Raw genomic sequence first — 11,929 nt, forward strand, 5'->3', positions numbered from 1 at the left:
CTCAATTGGAGCATTTCTAGCATGTTTGGTTGAAAGTGGAAATTTACATTTTTCACTTTTGTCAGACAATTGCAATATTCTCACAATAAGCTAACTAGCTCAATTGGAGCATTTCTAGCATGTTTGGTTGAAATTGGAAATTTACATTTTTCACTTTTGTCAGACGTTTGTAATATTCTCACAATAAGCTAATTAGCTCAATTGGAGCATTTCTAGCATGTTTGGTTGAAATTGCAAATTTACATTTTTCACTTTTGTCAAACAATTGCAATATTCTCTCAATAAGCTAATTAGCTCAATTGGAGCATTTCTAGCATGTTTGGTTGAAATTGGAAATTTACATTTGTCACTTTTGTCAGACGTTTGTAATATTCTCACAATAAGCTAATTAGCTCAATTGGAGCATTTCTAGCACGTTTGGTTGAAATTGGAAATTTACATTTTTCACTTTTGTCAAACAATTGCAGTATTTTCTCAATAAGCTAATTAGCTCAATTGGAGCATTTCTAGCATGTTTGGTTGAAATTGGAAATTTGCATTTTTCACTTTTGTCAAACAATTGCAATATTCTCTCAATAAGCTAATTAGCTCAATTGGAGCATTTCTAGCATGTTTGGTTGAAATTGGAAATTTACATTTTTCACTTTTGTCAGACGTTTGTAATATTCTCACAATAAGCTAATTAGCTCAATTGGAGCATTTCTAGCACGTTTGGTTGAAATTGGAAATTTACATTTTTCACTTTTGTCAGACAATTGCAATATTCTCACAATAAGCTAATTAGCTCAATTTGAGCATTTCTAGCATCTTCGGTTGAAATTGGAAATTTACATTTTTCAGTGTTGTCAGACGTTTGTAATATTCTCACAATAAGCTAATTAGCTCAATTGGAGCATTTCTAGCATGTTTGGTTGAAATTGGAAAATTACATTTTTCAGTGTTGTCAGACGTTTGTAATATTCTCACAATAAGCTAATTAGCTCAATTGGAGCATTTCTAGCATGTTTGGTTGAAATTGGAAATTTACATTTTTCACTTTTGTCAGACAATTGCAATATTCTCACAATAAGCTAATTAGCTCAATTGGAGCATTTCTAGCATGTTTGGTTGAAATTGGAAATTTACTTTTTTCACTTTTGTCAGACAATTGCAATATTCTCTCAATAAGCTAATTAGCTCATTTGGAGCATTTCTAGCATGTTTGGTTGAAATTAGAAATTTACATTTTTCAGTGTTGTCAGACGTTTGTAATATTCTCACAATAAGCTAATTAGCTCAATTGGAGCATTTCTAGCATGTTTGGTTGAAATTGGAAATTTACATTTTTCGCTTTTGTCAAACAATTGCAATATTCTCTCAATAAGCTAATTAGCTCAATTGGAGCATTTCTAGCATGTTTGAATGAAATTGGAAATTTACATTTTTCACTTTTGTCAGACGTTTGTAATATTCTCACAATTAGCTAATTAGCTCAATTGGAGCATTTCTAGCACGTTTGGTTGAAATTGGAAATTTACATTTTTCACTTTTGTCAGACAATTGCAATATTCTCACAATAAGCTAATTAGCTCAATTGGAGCATTTGTAGCATCTTCGGTTGAAATTGGAAATTTACATTTTTCAGTGTTGTCAGACGTTTGTAATATTCTCACAATAAGCTAATTAGCTCAATTGGAGCATTTCTAGCATGTTTGGTTGAAATTGGAAATTTACATTTTTCACTTTTGTCAGACAATTGCAATAATCTCACAGTAAGCTAATTAGCTCAATTGGAGCAATTCTAGCATGTTTGGTTGAAATTGGAAATTTACATTTTTCACTTTTGTCAGACAATTGCAATATTGTCACAATAAGCTAATTAGCTCAATTGGAGCATTTCTAGCATGTTTGGTTGAAATTGGAAATTTACATTTTTCACTTTTGTCAGACAATTGCAATATTCTCTCAATAAGCTAATTAGCTCATTTGGAGCATTTCTAGCATGTTTGGTTGAAATTAGAAATTTACATTTTTCAGTGTTGTCAGACGTTTGTAATATTCTCACAATAAGCTAATTAGCTCAATTGGAGCAATTTTAGCATGTTTGGTTGAAATTGGAAATTTACATTTTTCAGTTTTGTCAGAAGTTTGTAAAATTCTTACAGTAGGCTTATTTGCGCAATTTGAGCATTTCTAGCATGTTTGGTTGAAATTGGAAATTTACTTTTTTCACTTTTGTCAGAGAATTGCAATATTCTCACAATAAGCTAATTAGCTCAATTGGAGCATTTCTAGCATGTTTGGTTGAAATTGGAAATTTACATTTTTCAGTGTTGTCAGACGTTTGTAATATTCTCACAATAAGCTAATTAGCTAAATTGGAGCATTTCTAGCATGTTTGGTTGAAATTGCAAATTTACATTTTTCACTTCTCTCAGACAATTGTAATATTCTCACAATAAGCTAATTAGCTCAATTGGAGCATTTCTAGCATGTTTGGTTGAAATTGCAAATTTACATTTTTCTCTTCTGTCAGACAATTGCAATATTCTCACAATAAGCTAATTAGCTCAATTGGAGCATTTCTAGCATGTTTGGTTGAAATTGGAAATTTACATTTTTCAATTTTGTTAGACGTTTGTAATATTCTCACAATAAGCTAATTAGCTCAATTGGAGCATTTCTAGCATGTTTGGTTGAAATTGGAAATTTACATTTTTCACTTTTGTCAGACAATTGCAATATTCTCACAATAAGCTAATTAGCTCAATTGGAGCATTTCTAGCATGTTTGGTTGAAATTGGAAATTTACATTTTTCACTTTTGTCAGACGTTTGTAATATTCTCACAATAAGCTAATTAGCTCAATTGGAGCATTTCTAGCATGTTTGGTTGAAATTGGAAATTTACAATTTTCACTTTTGTCAAACAATTGCAATATTCTCTCAATAAGCTAATTAGCTCAATTGGAGCATTTCTAGCATGTTTGGTTGAAATTGGAAATTTACATTTTTGACTTTTGTCAGACGTTTGTAATATTCTCACAATAAGCTAATTAGCTCAATTGGAGCATTTCTAGCATGTTTGGTTGAAATTGGAAATCTAAATTTTTCAGTTTTGTCAGACGTTTGTAATATTCTCACAATAAGCTAATTAGCTCAATTGGAGCATTTCTAGCATGTTTGGTTGAAATTGGAAATTTACATTTTTCAGTGTTGTCAGACGTTTGTAATATTCTCACATTAAGCTATTTAGCTAAATTGGAGCATTTCTAGCATGTTTGGTTGAAATTGCAAATTTACATTTTTCAGTGTTGTCAGTCGTTTGTAATATTCTCACATTAAGCTAATTAGCTAAATTGGAGCATTTCTAGCATGTTTGGTTGAAATTGCAAATTTACATTTTTCACTTCCGTCAGACAATTGCAATATTCTCACAATAGGCTAATTAGCTCAATTGGAGCATTTCTAGCATGTTTGGTTGAAATTGGAAATTTACATTTTTTAATTTTGTTAGACGTTTGTAATATTCTCACAATAAGCTAATTAGCTCAATTGGAGCATTTCTAGCATGTTTGGTTGAAATTGGAAATCTACATTTTTCAGTTTTGTCAGACAATTGCAATATTCTCACAATAAGCTAATTAGCTCAATTGGAGCATTTCTAGCATGTTTGGTTGAAATTGGAAATTTACATTTTTCACTTTTGTCAGACGTTTGTAAAATTCTTACAGTAGGCTTATTTGCGATATTTGAGCATTTCTAGCATGTTTGGTTGAAATTGGAAATTTACTTTTTTCACTTTTGTCAGACAATTGCAATATTCTCACAATAAGCTAATTAGCTCAATTGGAGCATTTCTAGCATGTTTGGTTGAAATTGGAAATTTACATTTTTCAGTTTTGTCAGCTGTTTGTAATTTTCTCACAATAAGCTAATTAGCTCAATTGGAGCATTTCTAGCATGTTTGGTTGAAATTGGAAATTTACATTTTTCAGTTTTGTCAGACGTTTGTAATATTCTCACAATAAGCTAATTAGCTCAATTGGAGCATTTCTAGCATGTTTGGTTGAAATTGGAAATTTACATTTTTCAGTGTTGTCAGACGTTTGTAATATTCTCACATTAAGCTAATTAGCTAAATTGGAGCATTTCTAGCATGTTTGGTTGAAATTGGAAATTTACATTCTTCAGTGTTGTCAGACGTTTGTAATATTCTCACATTAAGCTAATTAGCTCAATTGGAGCATTTCTAGCATGTTTGGTTGAAATTGGAAATTTACATTTTTCAGTTTTGTCAGACGTTTGTAAAATTCTTACAGTAGGCTTATTTGCGATATTTGAGCATTTCTAGCATGTTTGGTTGAAATTGGAAATTTACTTTTTTCACTTTTGTCAGACAATTGCAATATTCTCACAATAAGCTAATTAGCTCAATTGGAGCATTTCTAGCATGTTTGGTTGAAATTGGAAATTTACATTTTTCAGTGTTGTCAGACGTTTGTAATATTCTCACAATAAGCTAATTAGCTCAATTGGAGCATTTCTAGCATGTTTGGTTGAAATTGGAAATTTACATTTTTCAGTTTTGTCAGACGTTTGTAAAATTCTTACAGTAGGCTTATTTGCGATATTTGAGCATTTCTAGCATGTTTGGTTGAAATTGGAAATTTACTTTTTTCACTTTTGTCAGACAATTGCAATATTCTCACAATAAGCTAATTAGCTCAATTGGAGCATTTCTAGCATGTTTGGTTGAAATTGGAAATTTACATTTTTCAGTGTTGTCAGACGTTTGTAATATTCTCACAATAAGCTAATTAGCTAAATTGGAGCATTTCTAGCATGTTTGGTTGAAATTGCAAATTTACATTTTTCAGTGTTGTCAGACGTTTGTAATATTCTCACATTAAGCTAATTAGCTCAATTGGAGCAATTTTAGCATGTTTGGTTGAAATTGGAAATTTACATTTTTCAGTGTTGTCAGACGTTTGTAATATTCTCACAATAAGCTAATTAGCTAAATTGGAGCATTTCTAGCATGTTTGGTTGAAATTGCAAATTTACATTTTTCACTTCTCTCAGACAATTGTAATATTCTCACAATAAGCTAATTAGCTCAATTGGAGCATTTCTAGCATGTTTGGTTGAAATTGCAAATTTACATTTTTCTCTTCTGTCAGACAATTGCAATATTCTCACAATAAGCTAATTAGCTCAATTGGAGCATTTCTAGCATGTTTGGTTGAAATTGGAAATTTACATTTTTCAATTTTGTTAGACGTTTGTAATATTCTCACAATAAGCTAATTAGCTCAATTGGAGCATTTCTAGCATGTTTGGTTGAAATTGGAAATTTACATTTTTCACTTTTGTCAGACAATTGCAATATTCTCACAATAAGCTAATTAGCTCAATTGGAGCATTTCTAGCATGTTTGGTTGAAATTGGAAATTTACATTTTTCACTTTTGTCAGACGTTTGTAATATTCTCACAATAAGCTAATTAGCTCAATTGGAGCATTTCTAGCACGTTTGGTTGAAATTGGAAATCACAATTTTCACTTTTGTCAAACAATTGCAATATTCTCTCAATAAGCTAATTAGCTCAATTGGAGCATTTCTAGCATGTTTGGTTGAAATTGGAAATTTACATTTTTGACTTTTGTCAGACGTTTGTAATATTCTCACAATAAGCTAATTAGCTCAATTGGAGCATTTCTAGCATGTTTGGTTGAAATTGGAAATTTACATTTTTCAGTGTTGTCAGACGTTTGTAATATTCTCACATTAAGCTAATTAGCTAAATTGGAGCATTTCTAGCATGTTTGGTTGAAATTGCAAATTTACATTTTTCAGTGTTGTCAGACGTTTGTAATATTCTCACATTAAGCTAATTAGCTAAATTGGAGCATTTCTAGCATGTTTGGTTGAAATTGCAAATTTACATTTTTCACTTCCGTCAGACAATTGCAATATTCTCACAATAGGCTAATTAGCTCAATTGGAGCATTTCTAGCATGTTTGGTTGAAATTGGAAATTTACATTTTTTAATTTTGTTAGACGTTTGTAATATTCTCACAATAAGCTAATTAGCTCAATTGGAGCATTTCTAGCATGTTTGGTTGAAATTGGAAATCTACATTTTTCAGTTTTGTCAGACGTTTGTAATATTCTCACAATAAGCTAATTAGCTCAATTGGAGCATTTCTAGCATGTTTGGTTGAAATTGGAAATTTACATTTTTCACTTTTGTCAGACGTTTGTAAAATTCTTACAGTAGGCTTATTTGCGATATTTGAGCATTTCTAGCATGTTTGGTTGAAATTGGAAATTTACTTTTTTCACTTTTGTCAGACAATTGCAATATTCTCACAATAAGCTAATTAGCTCAATTGGAGCATTTCTAGCATGTTTGGTTGAAATTGGAAATTTACATTTTTCAGTTTTGTCAGCTGTTTGTAATTTTCTCACAATAAGCTAATTAGCTCAATTGGAGCATTTCTAGCATGTTTGGTTGAAATTGGAAATTTACATTTTTCAGTTTTGTCAGACGTTTGTAATATTCTCACAATAAGCTAATTAGCTCAATTGGAGCATTTCTAGCATGTTTGGTTGAAATTGGAAATTTACATTTTTCAGTGTTGTCAGACGTTTGTAATATTCTCACATTAAGCTAATTAGCTAAATTGGAGCATTTCTAGCATGTTTGGTTGAAATTGGAAATTTACATTTTTCAGTGTTGTCAGACGTTTGTAATATTCTCACATTAAGCTAATTAGCTCAATTGGAGCATTTCTAGCATGTTTGGTTGAAATTGGAAATTTACATTTTTCAGTTTTGTCAGACGTTTGTAAAATTCTTACAGTAGGCTTATTTGCGATATTTGAGCATTTCTAGCATGTTTGGTTGAAATTGGAAATTTACTTTTTTCACTTTTGTCAGACAATTGCAATATTCTCACAATAAGCTAATTAGCTCAATTGGAGCATTTCTAGCATGTTTGGTTGAAATTGGAAATTTACATTTTTCAGTGTTGTCAGACGTTTGTAATATTCTCACAATAAGCTAATTAGCTCAATTGGAGCATTTCTAGCATGTTTGGTTGAAATTGGAAATTTACATTTTTCAGTGTTGTCAGACGTCTGTAATATTCTCACAATAAGCTAATTAGCTAAATTGGAGCATTTCTAGCATGTTTGGTTGAAATTGCAAATTTACATTTTTCACTTCTGTCAGACAATTGCAATATTCTCACAATAAGCTAATTAGCTCAATTGGAGCATTTCTAGCATGTTTGGTTGAAATTGGAAATTTACATTTTTCAGTTTTGTCAGACGTTTGTAATATTCTCACAATAAGCTAATTAGCTCAATTGGAGCATTTCTAGCATGTTTGGTTGAAATTGGAAATTTACATTTTTCACTTCTGTCAGACAATTGCAATATTCTCAAAATAAGCTAATTAGCTCAATTGGAGCATTTCTAGCATGTTTGGTTGAAATTGGAAATTTACTTTTTTCACTTTTGTCAGACAATTGCAATATTCTCACAATAAGCTAATTAGCTCAATTGGAGCATTTCTAGCATGTTTGGTTGAAATTGGAAATTTACATTTTTCAGTTTTGCCAGCTGTTTGTAATTTTCTCACAATAAGCTAATTAGCTCAATTGGAGCATTTCTAGCATGTTTGGTTGAAATTGGAAATCTACATTTTTCAGTTTTGTCAGACGTTTGTAATATTCTCACAATAAGCTAATTAGCTCAATTGGAGCATTTCTAGCATGTTTGGTTGAAATTGGAAATTTACATTTTTCAGTGTTGTCAGACGTTTGTAATATTCTCACATTAAGCTAATTAGCTAAATTGGAGCATTTCTAGCATGTTTGGTTGAAATTGGAAATTTACATTTTTCAGTGTTGTCAGACGTTTGTAATATTCTCACATTAAGCTAATTAGCTCAATTGGAGCATTTCTAGCATGTTTGGTTGAAATTGGAAATTTACATTTTTCAGTTTTGTCAGACGTTTGTAAAATTCTTACAGTAGGCTTATTTGCGATATTTGAGCAATTCTAGCATGTTTGGTTGAAATTGGAAATTTACTTTTTTCACTTTTGTCAGACAATTGCAATATTCTCACAATAAGCTAATTAGCTCAATTGGAGCATTTCTAGCAGGTTTGGTTGAAATTGGAAATTTACATTTTTCAGTGTTGTCAGACGTTTGTAATATTCTCACAATAAGCTAATTAGCTCAATTGGAGCATTTCTAGCATGTTTGGTTGAAATTGGAAATTTACATTTTTCAGTGTTGTCAGACGTTTGTAATATTCTCACAATAAGCTAATTAGCTAAATTGGAGCATTTCTAGCATGTTTGGTTGAAATTGCAAATTTAAATTTTTCACTTCTGTCAGACAATTGCAATATTCTCACAATAAGCTAATTAGCTCAATTGGAGCATTTCTAGCATGTTTGGTTGAAATTGGAAATTTACATTTTTCAGATTTGTCAGACGTTTGTAATATTCTCACAATAAGCTAATTAGCTCAATTGGAGCATTTCTAGCATGTTTGGTTGAAATTGGAAATTTACATTTTTCACTTCTGTCAGACAATTGCAATATTCTCACAAGCTAATTAGCTCAATTGGAGCATTTCTAGCATGTTTGGTTGAAAATGCAAATTTACATTTTTCACTTTTGTCAAACAATTGCAATATTCTCTCAATAAGCTAATTAGCTCAATTGGAGCATTTCTAACATGTTTGGTTGAAAGTGGAAATTTACATTTTTCACTTTTGTCAGACAATTGCAATATTCTCACAATAAGCTAACTAGCTCAATTGGAGCATTTCTAGCATGTTTGGTTGAAATTGGAAATTTACATTTTTCACTTTTGTCAGACGTTTGTAATATTCTCACAATAAGCTAATTAGCTAAATTGGAGCATTTCTAGCATGTTTGGTTGAAATTGCAAATTTACATTTTTCACTTTTGTCAAACAATTGCAATATTCTCTCAATAAGCTAATTAGCTCAATTGGAGCATTTCTAGCATGTTTGGTTGAAATTGGAAATTTACATTTGTCACTTTTGTCAGACGTTTGTAATATTCTCACAATAAGCTAATTAGCTCAATTGGAGCATTTCTAGCACGTTTGGTTGAAATTGGAAATTTACATTTTTCACTTTTGTCAAACAATTGCAGTATTCTCTCAATAAGCTAATTAGCTCAATTGGAGCATTTCTAGCATGTTTGGTTGAAATTGGAAATTTGCATTTTTCACTTTTGTCAAACAATTGCAATATTCTCTCAATAAGCTAATTAGCTCAATTGGAGCATTTCTAGCATGTTTGGTTGAAATTGGAAATTTACATTTTTCACTTTTGTCAGACGTTTGTAATATTCTCACAATAAGCTAATTAGCTCAATTGGAGCATTTCTAGCACGTTTGGTTGAAATTGGAAATTTACATTTTTCACTTTTGTCAGACAATTGCAATATTCTCACAATAAGCTAATTATCTCAATTTGAGCATTTCTAGCATCTTCGGTTGAAATTGGAAATTTACATTTTTCAGTGTTGTCAGACGTTTGTAATATTCTCACAATAAGCTAATTAGCTCAATTGGAGCATTTCTAGCATGTTTGGTTGAAATTGGAAAATTACATTTTTCAGTGTTGTCAGACGTTTGTAATATTCTCACAATAAGCTAATTAGCTCAATTGGAGCATTTCTAGCATGTTTGGTTGAAATTGGAAATTTACATTTTTCACTTTTGTCAGACAATTGCAATATTCTCACAATAAGCTAATTAGCTCAATTGGAGCATTTCTAGCATGTTTGGTTGAAATTGGAAATTTACTTTTTTCACTTTTGTCAGACAATTGCAATATTCTCTCAGTAAGCTAATTAGCTCATTTGGAGCATTTCTAGCATGTTTGGTTGAAATTAGAAATTAACATTTTTCAGTGTTGTCAGACGTTTGTAATATTCTCACAATAAGCTAATTAGCTCAATTGGAGCATTTCTAGCATGTTTGGTTGAAATTGGAAAATTACATTTTTCACTTTTGTCAAACAATTGCAATATTCTCTCAATAAGCTAATTAGCTCAATTGGAGCATTTCTAGCATGTTTGAATGAAATTGGAAATTTACATTTTTCACTTTTGTCAGACGTTTGTAATATTCTCACAATTAGCTAATTAGCTCAATTGGAGCATTTCTAGCACGTTTGGTTGAAATTGGAAATTTACATTTTTCACTTTTGTCAGACAATTGCAATATTCTCACAATAAGCTAATTAGCTCAATTGGAGCATTTCTAGCATCTTCGGTTGAAATTGGAAATTTACATTTTTCAGTGTTGTCAGACGTTTGTAATATTCTCACAATAAGCTAATTAGCTCAATTGGAGCATTTCTAGCATGTTTGGTTGAAATTGGAAATTTACATTTTTCACTTTTGTCAGACAATTGCAATAATCTCACAGTAAGCTAATTAGCTCAATTGGAGCAATTCTAGCATGTTTGGTTGAAATTGGAAATTTACATTTTTCACTTTTGTCAGACAATTGCAATATTGTCACAATAAGCTAATTAGCTCAATTGGAGCATTTCTAGCATGTTTGGTTGAAATTGGAAATTTACATTTTTCACTTTTGTCAGACAATTGCAATATTCTCTCAATAAGCTAATTAGCTCATTTGGAGCATTTCTAGCATGTTTGGTTGAAATTAGAAATTTACATTTTTCAGTGTTGTCAGACGCTTGTAATATTCTCACAATAAGCTAATTAGCTAAATTGGAGCATTTCTAGCATGTTTGGTTGAAATTGCAAATTTACATTTTTCACTTCTGTCAGACAATTGCAATATTCTCACAATAATCTAATTAGCTCAATTGGAGCATTTCTAGCATGTTTGGTTGAAATTGGAAATTTACATTTTTCAGTTTTGTCAGACGTTTGTAATATTCTCACAATAAGCTAATTAGCTCAATTGGAGCATTTCTAGCATGTTTGGTTGAAATTGGAAGTTTACATTTTTCACTTCTGTCAGACAATTGCAATATTCTCACAATAAGCTAATTAGCTCAATTGGAGCATTTCTAGCATGTTTGGTTGAAAATGCAAATTTACATTTTTCACTTTTGTCAAACAATTGCAATATTCTCTCAATAAGCTAATTAGCTCAATTGGAGCATTTCTAGCATGTTTGGTTGAAAGTGGAAATTTACATTTTTCACTCTTGTCAGACAATTGCAATATTCTCACAATAAGCTAACTAGCTCAATTGGAGCATTTCTAGCATGTTTGGTTGAAATTGGAAATTTACATTTTTCACTTTTGTCAGACGTTTGTAATATTCTCACAATAAGCTAATTAGCTCAATTGGAGCATTTCTAGCATGTTTGGTTGAAATTGCAAATTTACATTTTTCACTTTTGTCAAACAATTGCAATATTCTCTCAATAAGCTAATTAGCTCAATTGGAGCATTTCTAGCATGTTTGGTTGAAATTGGAAATTTACATTTGTCACTTTTGTCAGACGTTTGTAATATTCTCACAATAAGCTAATTAGCTCAATTGGAGCATTTCTAGCACGTTTGGTTGAAATTGGAAATTTACATTTTTAACTTTTGTCAAACAATTGCAGTATTTTCTCAATAAGCTAATTAGCTCAATTGGAGCATTTCTAGCATGTTTGGTTGAAATTGGAAATTTGCATTTTTCACTTTTGTCAAACAATTGCAATATTCTCTCAATAAGCTAATTAGCTCAATTGGAGCATTTCTAGCATGTTTGGTTGAAATTGGAAATTTACATTTTTCACTTTTGTCAGACGTTTGTAATATTCTCACAATAAGCTAATTAGCTCAATTGGAGCATTTCTAGCACGTTTGGTTGAAGTTGGAAATTTACATTTTTCACTTTTGTCAGACAATTGCAA

Source organism: Watersipora subatra, unplaced genomic scaffold, assembly GCF_963576615.1.
Source record: "Watersipora subatra unplaced genomic scaffold, tzWatSuba1.1 SCAFFOLD_30, whole genome shotgun sequence".
Classification (NCBI taxonomy): domain Eukaryota; kingdom Metazoa; phylum Bryozoa; class Gymnolaemata; order Cheilostomatida; family Watersiporidae; genus Watersipora; species Watersipora subatra.